The sequence below is a fragment of the Cryptomeria japonica genome, chromosome 8 (genome assembly GCF_030272615.1).
Source record: "Cryptomeria japonica chromosome 8, Sugi_1.0, whole genome shotgun sequence".
NCBI lineage: Eukaryota > Viridiplantae > Streptophyta > Pinopsida > Cupressales > Cupressaceae > Cryptomeria > Cryptomeria japonica.
In genome coordinates this window covers 606,150,051-606,169,416 of record NC_081412.1, presented here as the reverse complement: position 1 = coordinate 606,169,416, position 19,366 = coordinate 606,150,051, and positions in this window count along the sequence as shown.

The window sequence follows — 19,366 nt, the reverse complement described above, 5'->3', positions numbered from 1 at the left end:
TTGAAAGTTGTTCTACAGAAACCTCATGGAGAGATTCTTCATCATTAAGAGGATTAGAGGAATTACCCATGTCCTCGTTAAAAAGACCATTCAAATTAGGTTCCATCTCCTCAGTAATTAAAACTTGGAAGGACTTAATTCTAAGGCTTCGTCTAACGGGAATAGTGTAAGTAGGGCTTATTGTCGTAAAACTCATGCACTAAAGAGAGAGAGAAGATTTTGAATTTTAGAGGTAGCAAATTTCAATAAAATCAGCCAATCTCCTAGATTTAAGCTGTTAAATACAATCAGGACAATCTCCCGAAATTTCAGAAAAAATGTCCGGGACCGTGGCGAACGGAGTGCACATGGTCCTCGCAACTTTTTTCGAAATTTTCAGGGATGAAAGTTATGATGATTTTAAAGCTAATCTGAAAAAATTGAGTGATTTTACGATCTGTAGATAGGCCAAATTAAAGTTGTAATCTCAAAATTGAACCCTACCAAGATTGTTGAAAAATGCAAAATTTGAATTTTGAAAAAGAAAGGGAAACTGAAATTTTGAATTTTATGATTTTAGAGGGAATACTGAAAGCAATGCAGGCTTTGAAATTTAAAAGTTGACTCGATTTCATGCAAAATTTGAATTTGAAAGTGGAAATCAAGGTTGTTGCAATTAAACACTTAATTTCAAAAGTCACAAATGGCAAAAATTTGAATGAATCACTGAAATTTCGAATGAATGCTAACACACTTTTCAGATTTAGGACTGTAAGAAACACAATTTTGATATGAATTTCAATTTCAACAATTTTTGAATGATTAGAAGCCTCAATCCAAGCAATCGCTAGACCAACTTTGACTGTAATTTTGAAGGTGTTAAAATTGATAAAATCAGCCAAAATTCTGGATTTTAGCAGAAAAATACAGTAAGATCTAGCTCCTGAAATTTCGGAAAAAATGTTGGGGACGATGGCGCTCAGGGTGCACACAGTCCTCGCAACTTTTTTCCAAATTTTCAGGGATGAAAGATATTGTGATTTTATTGCGGAATCCAAAGTTACAGCCGATTTGGAGATGTTTTGATCAGTGAAATTGTCGGACAAAGGTTGAATCAAGAGGGTTTCAAAAATCAGGGTTTTGACACTTAACCACTTAATTTTCAAAATTAATGCACAAATATGAATTGATAATTTGTAATAGAAGGGCAGATCTGAAACAAGCATTAACAATTAAACATTTCACAAGTTTAATTACTTAAAAAGAAAATTTAGGGTTTTTATGCAATTAACCTCTAAAATTTTGCAAAAGATCAAACATGGAAATGTAATCAAGGAATCCAATTTTCAGATCTAACTATGAATAATTAGAAAGGATGTTCACGTCGGGTTCACCAAAATGTAAAGCGGAAAAATCGAACCCTAGTCGTTCTCCCCTCCCCAACTTCAAGGAGAGAGAAGGGAGAGTCACTAGGGTTGATGGTTTTCACTTAGGAGAGACTTTACATTCAAAAGAGGGGTTGAAACCCACAAGATCCAATCCCACGCAATGCAAGATTGGATTCTAAATGAGTTTCAAGGGTTAAGACATCAAGGATACCCTCTTTTGTAAAGAAATGTGGATAGAAAGATTGAACTAGGAATGCATGTAGAAGCAAGAAAGATTCACTTATAAATAGAGATAGGGATATGATATGAAGCTGCGGACCTGGAATTAGTAGTAAAATGTCGAGACGGCGCTGTCCTGCAAATTTGAGCAAAAGTTGACGGGACGATGGCGCCCGGCGTGCACACGGTCCTCCGAAAAATCCGCGAAACGAAGGGGGATCTGTTCGTCTCTGCACAAGGATTCCAGATCTTCAATTTCAGCCGTGTACCTGCAACCTACACACAGAAAAGCGAAGACGATTGGGGGGTTAGGGATTAGGGGTTTGCCCTTAGGTCAAACCCCGGTTTTGGAATTAACCAAGAAATGAGAAATGCTATAAATGTAAATGACTGTAATGTAAAACAAGTACTAGTACCTTGTTGTAAGGATGTTTGTATCCTTATATGCGAAGGTATAGATGTTGTTGTTTGTTGTATGTTGTATGTTGTAGCATGTGATCTCCTCTTCAATGGTTGAATCCTTGTCTTGAATGCAACACCTAGCCTTGAATGGAGACTTAGAATGATCAATTGCTTGAAGGAATGTTTGAATGCTTGAATGCTTGAATGCTTGAATGTTTGAATATCGTTTCCATGCCTTTTTTTTTCTCCTCAAAATGAGAGAGGAAAAGTAGTTTATATACTTTCCAATTAGGGTTGATAGACTGATTTTCCTGACCATAGGCCGACCAGGAAATGTTATTTTCCAATTTGCAAACAAAAAGGCTCGAAGTCCCATAGGAGACCGGGCCCAAAATAGGGCCAGGGAGCAAGGCGCTGGGCGCCATGGTCCTGGGGGACCAGGGTGCTGGGCGCCCTAGTCCTGAAGGACCAGGGCGCTGGGCGCTCTGGTCCCACCTCCCGGGACAGCAGGGTGCAAGGAGGGATCAAGCAGGGTGCTGGAAAAATGCAGTTTTTGATGTCATGAACAGGTTTCGGGGTCTCCATTCAGGTTTAGTGTTGCGTCGCCATCGTGAAGACCCAAATGCAGTCGAAATTGCAAGTGTCGCAATTTTAGGACGCTACACCCCCTAAGGTGCATCTGGTTTGAAAGATATTGGTCCAAAGCCATGAGTCTGTTATTGTGAGGATCTCATTATTACTGAGAGTGGGGGGGGGGGGAGGGTTGAATTAGTAATAATAGTAAACTAAAATCTTTTACCAATCTGCAAACACTTCTAAAAAATAGTTCATAACCAGTACCGGTAACTACTCAATCAATCACTTAAAGTAGATTTACTAAACTACTCATTCATGTGTTCATCAACATGTAATAGATGTAATGATATCAAATCCACACATAAAAAAATCAACCACCATATGAACACTGAGATTTTTTCACATGGAAACCCAAATGGGAAAAAGCACAGTGGGAATTGGTACCCACAAAATGTGCACTTTTTTAAAATACGCCCTGTTAAAGGCCTAGCCTGGTTAGGAGCTTAATAATAATGCCTAGTTAAGAGAATACCTTGTTAGGAGTCACCCAGTGAAGGGATTTTAACCTCAACCCTGTTAGGAGTAACCTTGCTAAATGATTTAAACTCAAGTTAATGAGCCACCTGGTGAAGGGATTTACAATATCAGGCTTGTTAGGACCTACCCGGTTAAGGGATTTTAATACTGCTGTAACTGTTAGGGAACACCAGTCAAATGATCTGATAACAACACTCTCTTCTTGCTAGTACAGATCCATTTCAGCTCCAATATGCTTCACACATGCAAACACCTCAATCTAGCTTGACAAACTCTTCTTCTTAGACCACCGACACAATAAACCTTCTCAAACTTGACCTAAATACATTTTTTAATTCATTCGATTACATAACCCTAACTTACAATGACTTTACATCATAGATCATATTAGATCATTACAAATCATTATAGATCATCATTACAAATAATTACAACAAATTCAAGACAATTACAACTGTTGAATGATCACCACACATCACCACACATCAATATGATAAGCTATCAAACCCTTAAAATATTCTGCTAAGCACTTCGTTGTTTCCCAAGAAATTCGATCCTTGTATGCACTCAATCATTTTATTATCACTTCACATATATTCTAACATGTCATCACTAACTTAAGAACATGATAAGATTCACCGCCAAACCATAAAACACCATCGGTTAGAGATCTTGTTACCAGTTCTCAAACCCTACACTGAATATACAATAGTCAATTACAAACATGACTTCTAGTTCTTCAAACATGATGCGGTTCCTGTCATAGACTCATTATAATGTCAAAAGCATACATTCCAAACCGCAACACCTAACTCAACACGGATCTCTACCACAACCATCTCCTTCTCTGTTCCTGCTTACCGATTGACTGCTACTTAGTAGTTCTGATGTCCAACTCAATCCATTACCGGTTAGGCTATACTGTTAGATTTAGATAAATTAGATGACATACCAAACATAAACAAACATGGTTGCCATCAATGACAACACAAATAACTGATCATAAAGCATCATATCACAATTATATCATCACCAACAGTTATGCCAACATGCCAACAGAGTCATCAGAGCTTTGAATCAGTATTTTCTCCTTCTCTGGGATTACCATGGTTCTCCTTATCACGAGGCTTTCTCCTACATCTGGGGAAACTTCTAGTTCTGCTCCTTCATTTTCAGCTTTAGCCAAAATCATCTTGGGTGGTCCTCCTTGATTTCTATCTTGCATGTTAAAATTTGAACAGTCAAATTGTTTGTGGTCTTCTTCTCCACACCTAAAATAAGTGAAAGGTCTTCTTTGACTTTCCCATCCTCTACCACCACCATAACCTCTTCCTCTTTGAAATCCTCATCCTTATTGTAGATTTGAAGAATATGGATGAGTATCATCTTGGTTCTCTGCTCCTTGGAATGAATCTCCCATACCATAATTTGAACCATCACATGAAGGAGATGATGTACCCCTGCTGCCTCCTCTATTCCTCTAAAAATATTGTTTGTTTTTCTTTTCTTCTTCTTTATAGCCAATTGGTAGGCGTCTTTTACATTCTTGATTCGATGCATGCTTAATTTATCCTAAATTGAAAATGTCAAGCCATTTACATACCTAGCAGCCGTTTGTTCATCAGATTCTTGATGCTTAACCCAAATGGACAACTGGTAAAATTCATCTGTATAATCTTGCACAATAGATAAATTTTTCTTTAGATTTTGAAATCTGTGAAAAAGAGTTTGTGCATAATCTATGGGCAAAAACTTTTCTCTCAATTTCTTCTCCATTTTTCTCTAGGTCTTGATCTTTTTATTTCTTTTCCTCGTTCACTCCTTTTGTAGATGATCCCACCAAATCATTGCATAACCCTTTAACTTGGTGCATGCAAAATTAACCTTTAAGGGAAAAAGGTTCCACTAGCTATGTCAAAGAAATTATTTCTGCACCTACTGATGCTACTGCTCTTCAAGCATGGAAGATCAATCGTGAGAGAGATCTTTGTTACATTTGTTCACTATTCTCTTTTGATTTATAATTTCATCTTGAATCATGCAAGACACCTAAGGAGGCTTGGGAGACTCTTGAAAATTTGTATGGTAAAACTGACAAGATTAGGGGTGTAGTGCCCAAACTTTAGGGCAAAAACACAACAACATTTTTTTTTAAAGGCTTAATCATTCATATTTACGAAATGTGAAGATGTGGTTGCTCACTTAGCTCAACTAACTTGATTTTCCTAGTGTCAACTTAATGTTATCTTCAATGTGAATGACTAAATGTTTTATTTAATTTGGCGACATACAACGTACATTGACTATGTGGGGTAATTTTAACCCTTTAAGCCATTGCTCTACATTACACTCAATGGGGAATGGTTCTTCAAAATAAAATAAAGATACCATCCCTAGAGTTGACAACGATACTTTAATTTGTTTAATTAAATTATTTATTAAATTCACAACTAAGTTCTTGAAATAGCTCCATTCACTTAAAATATAACTTTCCTAGGGATTATAATCCGGTTCCCCTTGAAATAACTATTAACTCCATTTTCGTTTAGAGTTAACTAAATTAACTCAAATAATACCATTTAAACTTTATTTCTAAATATATTATTTAATTACGAATTTTCCAACTTCATCATATTAATATTAATATAAATTCTTTATTAATTTAATAGTCATGTCTATCTTTATACCAACATGGTCATTTTACTATATTAAAATTAATATGATTTCTTGGTGTTAATATTAATTTATTAACCCAAGGTGTCCTTTAATAACTGCTATCAAATATATGTGTGTGTGTGTGTGTGTGTGTGTGTGTGTGTTTACTCCAAAGGGATGAATAGAATACACCCCTTTTATTCATTTAAAAAGACTAAATACAAATATATATTTGTATATGTATTTATTTACACACCCCATGTGCATGTAAATAAATACACATAAAAATAATACGAAAAATACCACTTTATCTACACAAGGTCCTAAACCCTATTTTTTTATATTATTATTAGGGTTCATCTTTATTTTTAAATGAGCCCCCTTTTATTGCCCTAACATATGTTAGGGCTTTTATTTTCTTTTGGTGTAGGGAGTTTGAATCTTTTTGGGTGCCGAATGCTATGGGCGCCATTGTTTTTGTAGGGTCAAGTAGTTAACGGCGCAAGGTTTAACGACAATGTTAACACGTTGGTGGGAGCCGACTTCTGTGTGGGTCACGGCCCACACGCCCCCAATGCCCCTTTTTTTATTTAATTATTTTTTTAAAATAGTTTTACACACACACACAAGTATATATATGTTGCAGTATGTATACATGATATATTTTCTTTTAAAATAGTTATATATATATATATATATATATATATATATATATATATATATATATATATATATATATATATATATATATATATAGACACACACACACACACACACACACACACACACACACACACACACACACACACACACACACACACACACACACACACACATGCTGAGATATATATACATATGTTCAGATTATTTTTCAATGAGGTTATTAATCAGTTTTTCAGATTTGTTTATATGTAGTGTGTGTGTGTGTGTGTGTGTGTGTGTGTGTGTGTGTGACACACACACACACACATAAGTATATATATGTTGCAGTATGTATACATGATATATTTAAAAAAAAAATAGTTATATATATGTGTGTGTGTGTGTATGCTGAGATATATATACATATGATCAGATTATTTTTCAATGAGGTTATTAATTAGTTTTTTAGATTTGTTTATATGTAGGGTGTGTGTGTGTGTGTGTGTGTGTGTATCTTTAGTGGAATGTTTATTTCAATCAAATTTCATTTCCAGAATAGCTAGTTGTAGGTTAATGAGTAGAATGTATTTAAATATATATATTCTTATGTATAAATGTATTTATATACATAAGAGTATATAAAATGCTAATATGACTTTTAAATTTGAGTTTGTTTATGGATATCTAATAAGCAGCTTTTAAGTCATTTACAGATGTATAAGTGAGTAGATTCAAACTCATTTCTTTTACTGTCATTGTAATAGATTTTTCTTAACCTTGGATTAAATCTAACTACTATATCTTTTCCAAGCAATTTATTTTTCTACATTGTTACAGGTGTAAATGTTGTCAATATAGTGAAACTCTTCCTTTATTTTTGTAAGAATAACCTTTTCTATATATTAAAATGCAAAACACTACCTAGGTTTAGAATCAGACTTGAATACAAATTAATCTCATGCTAACACTCATTTAGGCTTAAATGGAAGATGCAAATTTAGGAACTTTTTCTTTTTCCCTTTCAAGTTAACATTTGAAATAATCATCTAGGAATGAAAACTAACCATGAGATCATAATAGAATGTAAATAATGCAATACTAGTTTAGGGTTTGCATAGTTTCATTGATTTTAATATTAACTTAAATCTGAAAATAACAACTCAATGCCATTTAAAAGGTAATTATTTTTCCAACTTTGTATTTTTATCAAATAAAGATTACAATAGACTTAACTACACATTTCTTGTCCCTTTTTCTTTGCTACTAAATAAATAAACTTAAAGGAACAAATACTATTAGTCCCAACCGGTGCTGAGAGGGGAGGGGTGAATCAACACTATACTGGTTACTTCAGATTTAACCTTTGATAAAAATTTTTACCCAAAATTAACACTTATCAGAATAAACAACATTAAGAAGAAACATGCACACATAAAATCAATCACACAAGAACACCAAGGTTTATCTCGTGGAAACCCAAATGGGAGAAAACCATGGTGTGAGTAGAAGCTCACAAAATCTGACTCTTCTAGAGTACTCCCTATGAGGAGCCATCCCTGTTAGGAGATACAAAGACACTGTTAGGTGCCACCCGGTTAAGGGATTTTATTCAAGGCCTGTTAGAACCTTTACCCTGTTAGAGGTGGCCTTGTCAAAGGACTTAGGATCATCTATTAAGATGTCACCCGGTTAAAGGATTTTACAAAGGGACCTTTTAAGGTCCACCCAGTTAAGGGATTTTCCTGTTGTAGTTGTTAGAAAACAACAAAGTGAATGATCTGCTGAAACATCTACTCTTAGCTTAATCAGATCCAATTTAAGCTCTTTTCTTTGACCACCAGTTGTTCTTGCTCTGCACTTTGTTGGTGCTCTACACCCCTTCTCCACTCTTTCCACTATCCAAACACTACACACTCTCTTAACCACTCTTCTATTCACTTAACAACCCTGCATTCTTCTCACCCTACTGGATCGCCTCTCTTCTAAATTGTACTTATCAATTTCACGATCAAAACGTTTTGTTTTCACCAAAAACCTTTATACCATGTTTTTACCAACACATAACTATTGTTTCCTAAATGAGTTCAAACCTGAAACTCAGTAAATTTGAAATCCAAATCTTCTCGCTCTTTCTCTGTGCGCTCTCCATCATTTTTGCTAGCAACTCATCCTTATCTGCCATCGCAACTCATAATTTCTGCAACTTCTGAGTCATGTTCTGTCTTTTTAATGCAAACTAGAAACTCCGCACAAATCTCTCCTTAACTGGTTGTTAACTGCTGTAAACTTCACTAGCGGTTTGTTGGATGATATCTCTTCCTGATTGACTCACCTTTGATCATCGCATCCAACTTATCGGTCACCACTCCAAGATTCTCGGTGGAGGACATCCTTCAACCTATATCACCGTTTCAACAGTGTACCTCTTCATCTTTTGCCACTGGACACTGATCATCAAGTAGACTGATCACCTTTCTTCCCAGAATGCTCCGGTCAAGCATAAGACTACTAAACTTCAATCTGAGTCACCTCTTGCGACCGCATCATCATTTCAACTGCCAGTTTGATAAACTAATCTCAACACCTATTGGATTCTTGACTGACCGGTCAGCTAGTTTGTTTATCCTTCATAAGTGTGTCAATAATGCATAATAGGGAAGCACTAAATCCTCCATATTGTCTATAGCCATGAGTAAACCATTGAGGTTTACCAAACCTCCTTGCCTATGAACTTGGCCTTATTCATTGGTAAGTGTTTGTCATCAATGATAATACTAATTGATGAATCGGTTGTGTCAACACCATCAGTTATGCCAACAATCCCCCCCTTTGGTATTGATGGCAACACTTCAAACTTCTCTTTTATCAACCAGCCACTTCTACTTATGCTGTAGTGATTTGCTGCTCTATTTGATCCCAAGTAATGATCTTATTCCCCGTTTCACTGGCTTCCACTCATGTCACATTTGACTTCACCTTCCTTCATGTTACATCTAACTTCACTTCCCCTTTGACAACAATGCCAAAAGGTATAGTCTAGACATCCTATTTCACATATCGCAATGACTTCCCCCCTAATAGGAGTAGTCCATAACCATCAATCCAAATACATAGAATTTTTTCAGGAAAATCATACCGGATTGATGTTGTCCCGATCTTCACTCACTTTAGAGCATGCATGGGAATTACCCCGAGTTACCTCTGAGATACTCAAAAGTATCCTTAGGTAGCGGCTTGGTGAATATGTCTGCAACCTGTTCCTTGGTTGGCACATATTCCAGTTTAACTTCTTTGTCCTGCACCTGATCCCCTAAGATATGATATTTTATTGCAATATGCTTGGTTTTGTTGTGCATTACCAGATTTTTTGATATGTTGATGGCACTTGTATTGTCATAGTATATCACCATAGGTTCTATCACCTTTTCTTGGATACCTTCCAAGATCTGCTTAATCCATACTACATGTGTACAGTTGATTGTAGTAGCCACATACTCTGCCTCAGCTGTGGATTGAGAGATGCAATTTTGTTTCTTGCTTGTCCATGACACAATCCTGTCTCCAAGAAAGAATGCACCTCCACTAGTTCTATTTCTATCATCAATGGTCCCTGCGTAGTCTACATCGGTGAAGACATTTAAGTTTAAATCTCCCTTATGTGGATACCAGAGACCATACTCATCAGTCCCTTTAAGGTATCTGAATATCCTCTTAACCACCACCATATGAGTCTCTTTTGGATTTGTAGAAAATCTAGAAACCAAGCCAACTGCTTGTGCTATATCTGGTCTACTTTGCACTACATACTACAACTTACCAATCATGGAACGATATATTATCTCATTAACTTCATTAGCCTCATCATTTTTGGAGAGCTTACAACCTTTAACCATCGGAGTTGCCATATGTTTGGAATCTTCCATTCCAAAGGTCTTCAACATTTCCCTTATATATTTGGTTTGGTTGATGGATATACCATTCTTTAGTTGAGATACTTGTAGACCGATGAAGAATTTTATTTCACCAATCATGGACATTACAAATTCTTTCTTCATTTCTTCTACAAAACCTTTGCTCATTTTATCGTCTCCTCTAAAAATGATGTCATCTACAAAAATCTCTGCAATCAGATGTTTTCCTTCTTGTCCAGGCTTTAAATACAGGTTACTATTGTCATTGGTTCTAATGAACCCTATACGTATCAGGTATGAGTGCAACCTCTCATACCAAGCTCTTGGTGCTTGTTTTAGCCCATACAAAGCCTTCTTCAATTTACATACCATATTTATTCCTTCTTCTGAAGAAAACCCTTCTAGTTGCTCAATGTACACTTCTTCCTCTAGAACACCATTCAAGAATGCCGATTTGACATCCATTTGGTAAACTTTTAACTTCCTGTAGGAAGCATAAGCAAGCAAGATTCTGACCCCTTCCAGTCTGGTCATCGGTGCAAAGGTTTCTCCATAATCCAAACCTTCTTCCTATGCATACCCTTTGTAGACTAACCTTGCTTTGTTTCTTACTACTTGACCGGTTTCATCCATTTTGTTTCTAAACACCCACTTGGTGCCTATCACATTTTTGTTCTCCGGTCTGGGCATAAGGGCCCAAGTTTCATTTTTCTCAATTTTCTCCAGTTCTTCCTCCATGGCTTTGATCTAGTCTTCATCTTTTAGAGCCTCCTTTTGTTGTTTTGGGCTCAATTTTGGAGAGCAGACAGGTACTCTCCCTCCCTTTTCTTCTAGTCAATACTCTTGCATTTTTTTTCACCAATAATATTGTCAGCAGAATGATTGTTTCTGACATACCTTGGTAGTACCGGTTCATTTCTTGGAGCTTCTTCTACCAGTTGTGCAGGTTCTTCTTCACATGCTTCGTCATTTGTAGCTACAATAGGGTTCTCTACAACACGTTTGACCAATACAGTGTAATCAAATCCTTGATAGTCCTCCGGTTCACTCTTGCTGTCCTATTCATTTTTCTCAGAGAACTCATCTACTCTAACATTTTCACTCTCCACAATTTTACCGATCCTTTTGTTCAAACACTGGTATGCTTTACTTTTTGTGGAGTAACCTAAGAAGGTTCCTTCATCACTCTTAGGATTGAAATTTCCAGAGTACTCATCCCTCTTGATGTAACACCTTCTTCCAAATACTTTGAAGTAACTCACATTGGGTGAGTATCCACACCATAATTCATAGGGAGTCTTGTTTGTCCCCTTCTTCACCTGTATCCGGTTCAAGGTATACACAATAGTACTCACTGCTTTTCTCTAGAAGACATGTGGAATATCCTTCTATATCATCAGAGTCCTTGCACAATCAATTAGAGTTTTGTTTCTTCTTTCAACTACTCCATTCTGTCGAGGTGTTTTGGGTGCAAACATCTGCCTCATAATCTCCTGTTCTTCATAGTAATTTATGAACTCTTAAGAGGTGAACTCCCCTCCTCTATCCGATCTCAAAAATTTCAGACTCTTACATGTTCCTCTCTCCACACAAACCTTGAAGACCTTAAACATATGAAAGGCTTCAGATTTTTCTTTCAAGAATACAACCCACATCATTCTTGAGAAATCATCTACAAACAACATGAAGTACCAGTCCCCATAGAAACTCTTAGTTGTCATAGGACCACACAAGTCTTTATGCACTAAGTCCAACAAATTCTTAGATGAGTAGGATTTGCTATTGAAGCTAGATCCGATCAACATTCTTAGTTGACATTATTTACACATAGCATTCGCAGGTTTCATAATGTCAGGCATACCTTTGACAGACTTCATTTTACTAACCTTTTCTATGCTATCAAAATTTACATGAAAAAATCTTTTGTGCCACAACCAAATATCTTCTACCTTTTCCATTAGGCAACTTCCTACAATGATGTCTAGGTAGAATAGATTACCTTTAGTTTGTTTACCAGTAGCAATCAGACCTCTTGATTTATCACTTATTTTACATATTCCTTCATCAAACTCTAACCAGTAACCCTTATTGTTGAGTTGTGCAACACTTAACAGACTATACTTTAGCCCTTCTACCCAGTAAACATCTTCACAATTGGTTTTATCATTTAGGGCTATAGATCCCTTACCTTTTACTACACAAGGAGCATCATTGCCGAATCTCACCGATCCTCCATCACAGTCCTCCATGCTGAGGAATTTGTTCCTGTCACCAATCATGTGGTGAGTGAAACCAATGTCAATTACCTAGTCTCCACACTAGTTTGAATTGGAGATCAGTGCCATATCACTTTCCTCTATGCTATCCTCCTTTACCACTACAAATGCAATCCCATCTCCATCAGATCCTTCTGATTCTTCATCGGTAATTCCTTCTTCTGCAAGATAGCACTCCTTCTTACTATTCTCTTTGTATCTTCTAAAGTTATCCTTTTTGTCATTTTTAGGACATCTGGATGCAATATGAGTTATTTTATTGCAAGAGAAACACTTTAGGGGTAGTTTACCTTTGTACTTTCCTTTTCCTCTTGGCAGCCTTCTTGCTAACGGAGCTTCAAGCTCATCTTGTTCTTGTTCTTCAGATAACAAGTTGTCATGTTCATGAGAATGGATGGTTCTTATAGTAGAACTGCTTCTAGTTTCTTTTCTTCTCCTTGTTGGTGCAGGTGTCATGGAAACTTTGAAGGCAACATCAATCTTTGGTATTCTGTTCTCATAGTTGCTTAGTTCAAAGGAAATCAACTTACCGATTAGGGAGTCAAGTGTAACATTAACTATTCCCAAAGATCTGAGTTCTTGAATTGTAGAAACCCTTATGGAATATTGTAGTAGTAATGTTATCAAGATTTTGTTGACCACATCATTTTCTTCAAGTTTTCCTCCTATACTTCTGATGGAATTTACTACATCCTTTATTCTTTTTCTGTACTGTTCTATATTCTCTCCTTCTTGCATCCCCATCTCATCAAATTTTCCTTAAACTATCCACCTTAGCCTTTTGAACATCAGGATCTCCTCCATAAATAGTCTTCAACTTATTCCACATCTCATAGGTTGTTTTCAGATCTTGAACCTCAACATACTTGTTATCAGATAGAGTACTAGAAATCACATCCATGGTTGTGATGTTATCTTGTCTCTCTTTAATTTGATATGCAGTGAGAACCCCTATAGGTTCATTGTACTCTATGCTTACATGATTCCAGTATTGATCACCTAGGGTTCTTAGGTAGAGCTTCATTCTACCACACCATAATGTGTAATTCTTCGTAGAGAACTTGGGGCCTTCCTTTCGCATCATCTTGGATCTTTCCTTAAGCTGTTAAGCTCTTCTGAATATAAGGACCTAGCTCTAATACCAATTGTTAGTCCCAACCGATGCTGAGAGGGGAGGGGTGAATTGACACTATACCAGTTAATCCAGATTTAACCTTTGATCAGAAATTCTACCCAAACTTAACACTTATCAGAATAAACAATATTAATAAGAAACACACACACATAAAATCAATCACACAAGAACATGAAGGTTTATCTCATGGAAACCCAAATGGGAGAAAACCATGGTGTGATTAGAAACTCACAAAATCTGCACTCTTCTGGAGTATGCCCAGTGAGGAGCCATCCCTGTTAGCAGATACAAAGACACTGTTAGGTGCCACCCGGTTAAGGGATTTTATTCAAGGCCTATTAGAACCTTTGCTCTGTTAGAGGTAGCTTTGTTAAAGGACTTATGATCATCTATTAAGATGCCACCTAGTTAAAGGAGTTTACAAAGGGACCTGTTAAGGTCCACCCAGTTAAGGGATTTTCCTATTGTAGTTGTTAGAAAACAATAGAGAGAATGATCTGTTGAAACAAGTACTCTTAGCTTAATCAAATCCAATTTAAGCTCTTTACTTTTACCACCGATTGTGCTTTCTGTGCACTCTGCTGGTGCTCTGCACTCCTTCTCCACTCTTTCCACTATCCAAAATCCGCACACTCTCTTCACCATTCTGCTATTCACTGAGCAGCCCCTGCATTCTTCTCACCCTATTGGATCGCCTCTCTTCTAAATTGTACTTATCAATTTCACGATCAAATCTTCTTTTTTTGTCAAAAACCTTTATACCATATTTTTGCCAACACATAACTGTTGTTTCCTAAATGAGTTCAAACTTGAAACTTGGTAAATTTGAAATTCAAATCTTCCCGCTCTTTCTCTGCACGCTCTCCATCTTTCTCGCTAGTAACTCATCCTTATCTTCCACCACAACTCATAATTTCTGCAACTTCTAAGTTGTGTATTGTCTTTTTAATGCGAATTGGAAAATCTACACAAATGTCACGTTAATTGGTTGTTAACTGCTGTAAACTTCACTAGCGGCTTGTTGGATGATATCTCTCCCTGACTGAATCACCTTTGGTCATCACATCCAACTTACCGATCACCACTTCAAGATTCTCAGTGGAGGACATCCTTCAACCTATCTCATTAGTTCACTGGTGTACCTCTTCATCTTTTTCCACTGGTCACTGATCATCAAGTAGACTGATCACTTGTCTACCCAGAATGCTCTGGTCATGCATATTACTACTAAACTTCAATATGAGTCACCTCCTATGACCGCATCATCATTTCAACTGCCAGTTTGAGAAACTAATCTCAAGACCTATCAGATGCTTGACTGACCGGTCAGCTACTCTGTTTATACTTCATAAGTGTGTCAATAATGCATAATAGGGAAGCGCCAAATCCTCCATATTTCCTGTAGCCATGAGTAAACCATTGAGGTTTACCACACCTCCTTTCCTAAGAGCTTGACCTTATTCACCGGTAAGTGTTTGTCATCAACGACAATACTAACCGATGAACCGATCGGTTGTGCCAACAACATCAATTATGCCAACAAACTCAATAGTAGGAAAGTGAAATACATAGGTTTCTTTTCCCTTTTACAATCTTTTTCCAGATTTCACAAAACACATAAAAAGGAATAAATTTAAAAATATTCATGAAGATGCAACTTGATAACATTCTTCAATCAGCCACATAGGTAACTCTTTTTCTTCCATCTTCTACAACCAATACGTAGATATGCAAATAAAAGAACTCTTTTGGTTGTGACCATGGAGGCCCACCTCCCAACCTAGGCCTACAAGAGGCCACCCTCGAGCTTGGGAGAACTAGGTACCAAATAGGTTACAAACAAACTTAAACACAAATACAATTTCTAGAATACATAGAGAAAACATTCAACAGAAAAACTCCCAACCCAAGCTTAACACATAGTCATAAAATGACATTTTCAAAGAGGGGTGAAGGTGGACTAGACATGCAAAGATCTGCAAGTATACTACAATAATCATAGCCATCACTGTTGTTCACTAAAAGTGATAACCCAAGAACACCTGCAAATCTTTCTATGAAATGACCAATTTCAGTCTACAAAACACATCAGGGCTTGGACAACATAACATAGGACCCTAATTGATCCTCCTACACTTCAGGTTCTGCTAGACCTAGGGGGGGACACCCTCTTGATGCACTAAATACAACAATTACAGACACGTAACTGCATCAACATTAAGCAGATAGATCATTTCACAAGCTCAACAGGTTAGGAAACATTACAGATTGGCTAGATCTGTATTAACAATAGGATGAAACAGAGCTTGGAAAGAATGGAATACACACCCCTAAACATAAAGGGAAATAGATTTGTCTTTTAAAATGTTGATCTGAAACCATCCCCCAAACTTGCAAGACCAGTGCCTTGTTCATTGGGCAACAGAGTCACAGACAGAACTACAAATGTGAATCATAGATGCAAATTTGTTTTCCTTAAACAAGATATTCATGCACCAATACTTGATACTAATGCACTATTTAATTCATTCACAAATTTATCAGATCTGGAAATACATTTCATCATTTATGACTGACTATAGAATTTAAAACCTTCCTTGAAGGATACCTACAACAGTCACACAATCTCCTTGAGATGACAAATTTCATCCTCCTTGAGGATTGAATTCATAATAATGAAAAACATATCACAGAGACAATATCATGGGAAATTTACTCATGCCTGACACAAGTAAGACCTGCAACTAGGAAACAATCTGTCATCCTACAATTTAGCCTCTATACCCTGAATAGATCCATAGAACTTTACAAGTGTGGGTCAAGATTTTCAGAAAATGGAAGCCATGAAAACTGGAGCACTTCCTCCCATAATTCTGGAACCCTTACAACTGAGAAGAATGGGGAATAAAAAGAGGAGGGAAGAAAAACAAATCCACAACTGAAAATTGCCAAGTGTCTCTCCTCTCTAACTGAATTTTGTTCCCATGGAAACTGCTTCTAAAATATCCCACATTTGTCCAAATTAACTTCATAATCGGATTCCTCGCTCCGAGAGCTTTCCGAAAATATATAACACTTTATACCTTGGCCAAAAATTGAGTCCTGAGCGAATTAATTCCTCAGTGTGCTCAAACATTTAAATTTTTCATTTATTAATATAGTCTAAACTATATAATAAACAATTTTAAATTTAAATTTTTGCCTCCATTTGTGCTCTGACGCCTTGCCACGTGGCGGGGTCTGATTGGCTGATGGGGTCTACTGGGCGCCACCTGGGATGACACCTCATCTTTTGCCACTTTACGGCCACGTCATCGCCACTGGGTGCTTGCTTGTATGCCACGTCATTGCCACTGGGTGCCACCTCACTGGGACCCGCCTGCTGGACCGCTGACTGTACCTGCCACCTGTGTGCCACATGGACGGCTGTCGTTCACTCTCGCCATTTCGCGGGGTTTAAACTACGTGCATCTTCCTTCGCGAAATAGCGCGCGCCATTGATCTCTCTCGAACTTGCTCGCTCGTTAACCCGACCTTCGTCTGCAAAATTTCGCACATTTGCCTCGGGAAGCGTGCCTGCGTGGGGTCCACTTGGTCTTGGTCCAGTCAACTCCTCCATTGCCTCGGGAAGCATGCTCGCGCATGGGCCCGCCTTGGGCGCCCATGGGCACCTTGTGTCAAAAGCCTTTAAGGCTTAGACATTATACTACTGTGCGTTTTTGTATATAAATACCAAAAACTCCCAGTGCACAGCCAATGTGGGATAATTATTTATGCCTGGGACTGCAATTTTGAAGCTTTTGCCTGAGTCTTTCATGGCTGTCAATGCTTTTGTTTGAAAGTTTTAAAACCTTTCAACTTACCAGTCGCCTCTCCATACACCACGCAGAGGAGAAAACTAGTTTTACACTTGTCAAATCTGCATTTGCTTAATAGTTTTCTATTTTCTTTTCAATGCCACAAAGAGGGGTTTGGCTTTTTTACACCTGCCTGTGCGTTTTTAAGAGATTTAAAATGCCCACTCCTTTCATATGTGGAGGATACCATGCCCATTCTGCATTTTCTTTATAATTTTTGCAACCTTTTAACTACGTTAGAGAGGGAGGTCTTTGACAGTGCTGGTAATTGCATTTACTTGAGAGTTTTTGAAACATCTTCAACATTTCACACAAGGGAGGAGCTGCAAGTTTCACACCTGCTATATTTCATTTGTTGAAATTTTAATTGCTTTTTAACTTTGCCCATTTACATCTACACAGAGGAAGGATACTAGTAACTTCATTCACTTAGAAATTTCTGCATTTTGTTTGAAGCTACAGGCAGCCTTCTAACATGCCCACAGAGAGGTTTATGCTTGACACATTGCCTCTGCTAAAGTTTAAATTGATTTATTGCCATCTTCCAAAACCACATTGCATTTTCTGTTGGTGGTTTCTTTGCTGCTCCCTTCTTCACCATGTGAGCTTGGAGATGTGGAGGTATGTGAGGGAGGAGAGCATAGCAGCTAAAGACTGTTTGGAGCATTTACCTTGCATTTTCCTGCAGATTTTCATTAACCACATGAGCATTAGCTTCCATTTGGTTGGTCTTCTACACTCCTTCTCCATCACCACATGAGAGAGGTCTTTGGCTGGCACTTGTTTTCTTTTGGCAACCTTCTTCAACTCCTTTTACACAACCACTTGTATAGAATAGATTAAAATCTATCATATTAGAATTTCACTTGGAAGATTACAATTTAAAGATAATCTGATAATAGCCACTCATAAACCAGGAAGGATTCTATCACATAATTATTGAGGCATCATCCTTTCTCTTGCAATACTCCATTTATTATCATATTCTGAAAATCTTTTAATAAACAAAGTCGCCAATAAAATCAATCCGCGGGCATGAGCCAGGTCGGGCCCCAAAGTGGGTCCGACTAAAAAAAATCTCATTTTCATGCAACTGACCTCTGGAATGCTTCACGGACCTCAAAAATACCTCTGGGAATGATCGGCATCATTTTCGGATCATTAATCCGCATTTTACAACCTTCAGGCAATTACGCCACAATTTTCGCATTTAATCGCGAAGACGTAATTTTCAATGTGGTCAAAACACCTTTCTGGAGCTCGCCATCTGACAGGCATGTACTTTGATATACAAGGATGACATCTACCAAATGGTTTCTCAAGACGAGTCCCGAGTGAAGAGATATTAATTTCCAAAAACGACCAACTGGCTTTGTCGACACTACGGACCTGATGAAGTCAATGTTCTGGCAACACATGATGCCTTTCTCAAAAATATCAAACGACCTCCGTAGGCCCTCAAATTTGGAACACAGGTACCTTTAAGTACATATTAAATCTTTGAATTCTCAGTTCAATCACTAGACTGACAGGATGCAAACGGCGCGCTCACAAAAATGGCTACATTAACTGATATAACACTGGAAGTGCGGATAACTGAATTTGATGGCAAAATGAGCTCTTTTGAAAACTGATCAAACGGATTGGTAGAGCCTTGAAATTTGAAATGTAGCTCACCATTTATACCAACATTAGCCCGGAACAAACATTCTGACATGACATTCACCGAGACATTTTTACACTTGTGCAAACATCACAAACTACAAACGGATTTGGCTATGAAAACGGA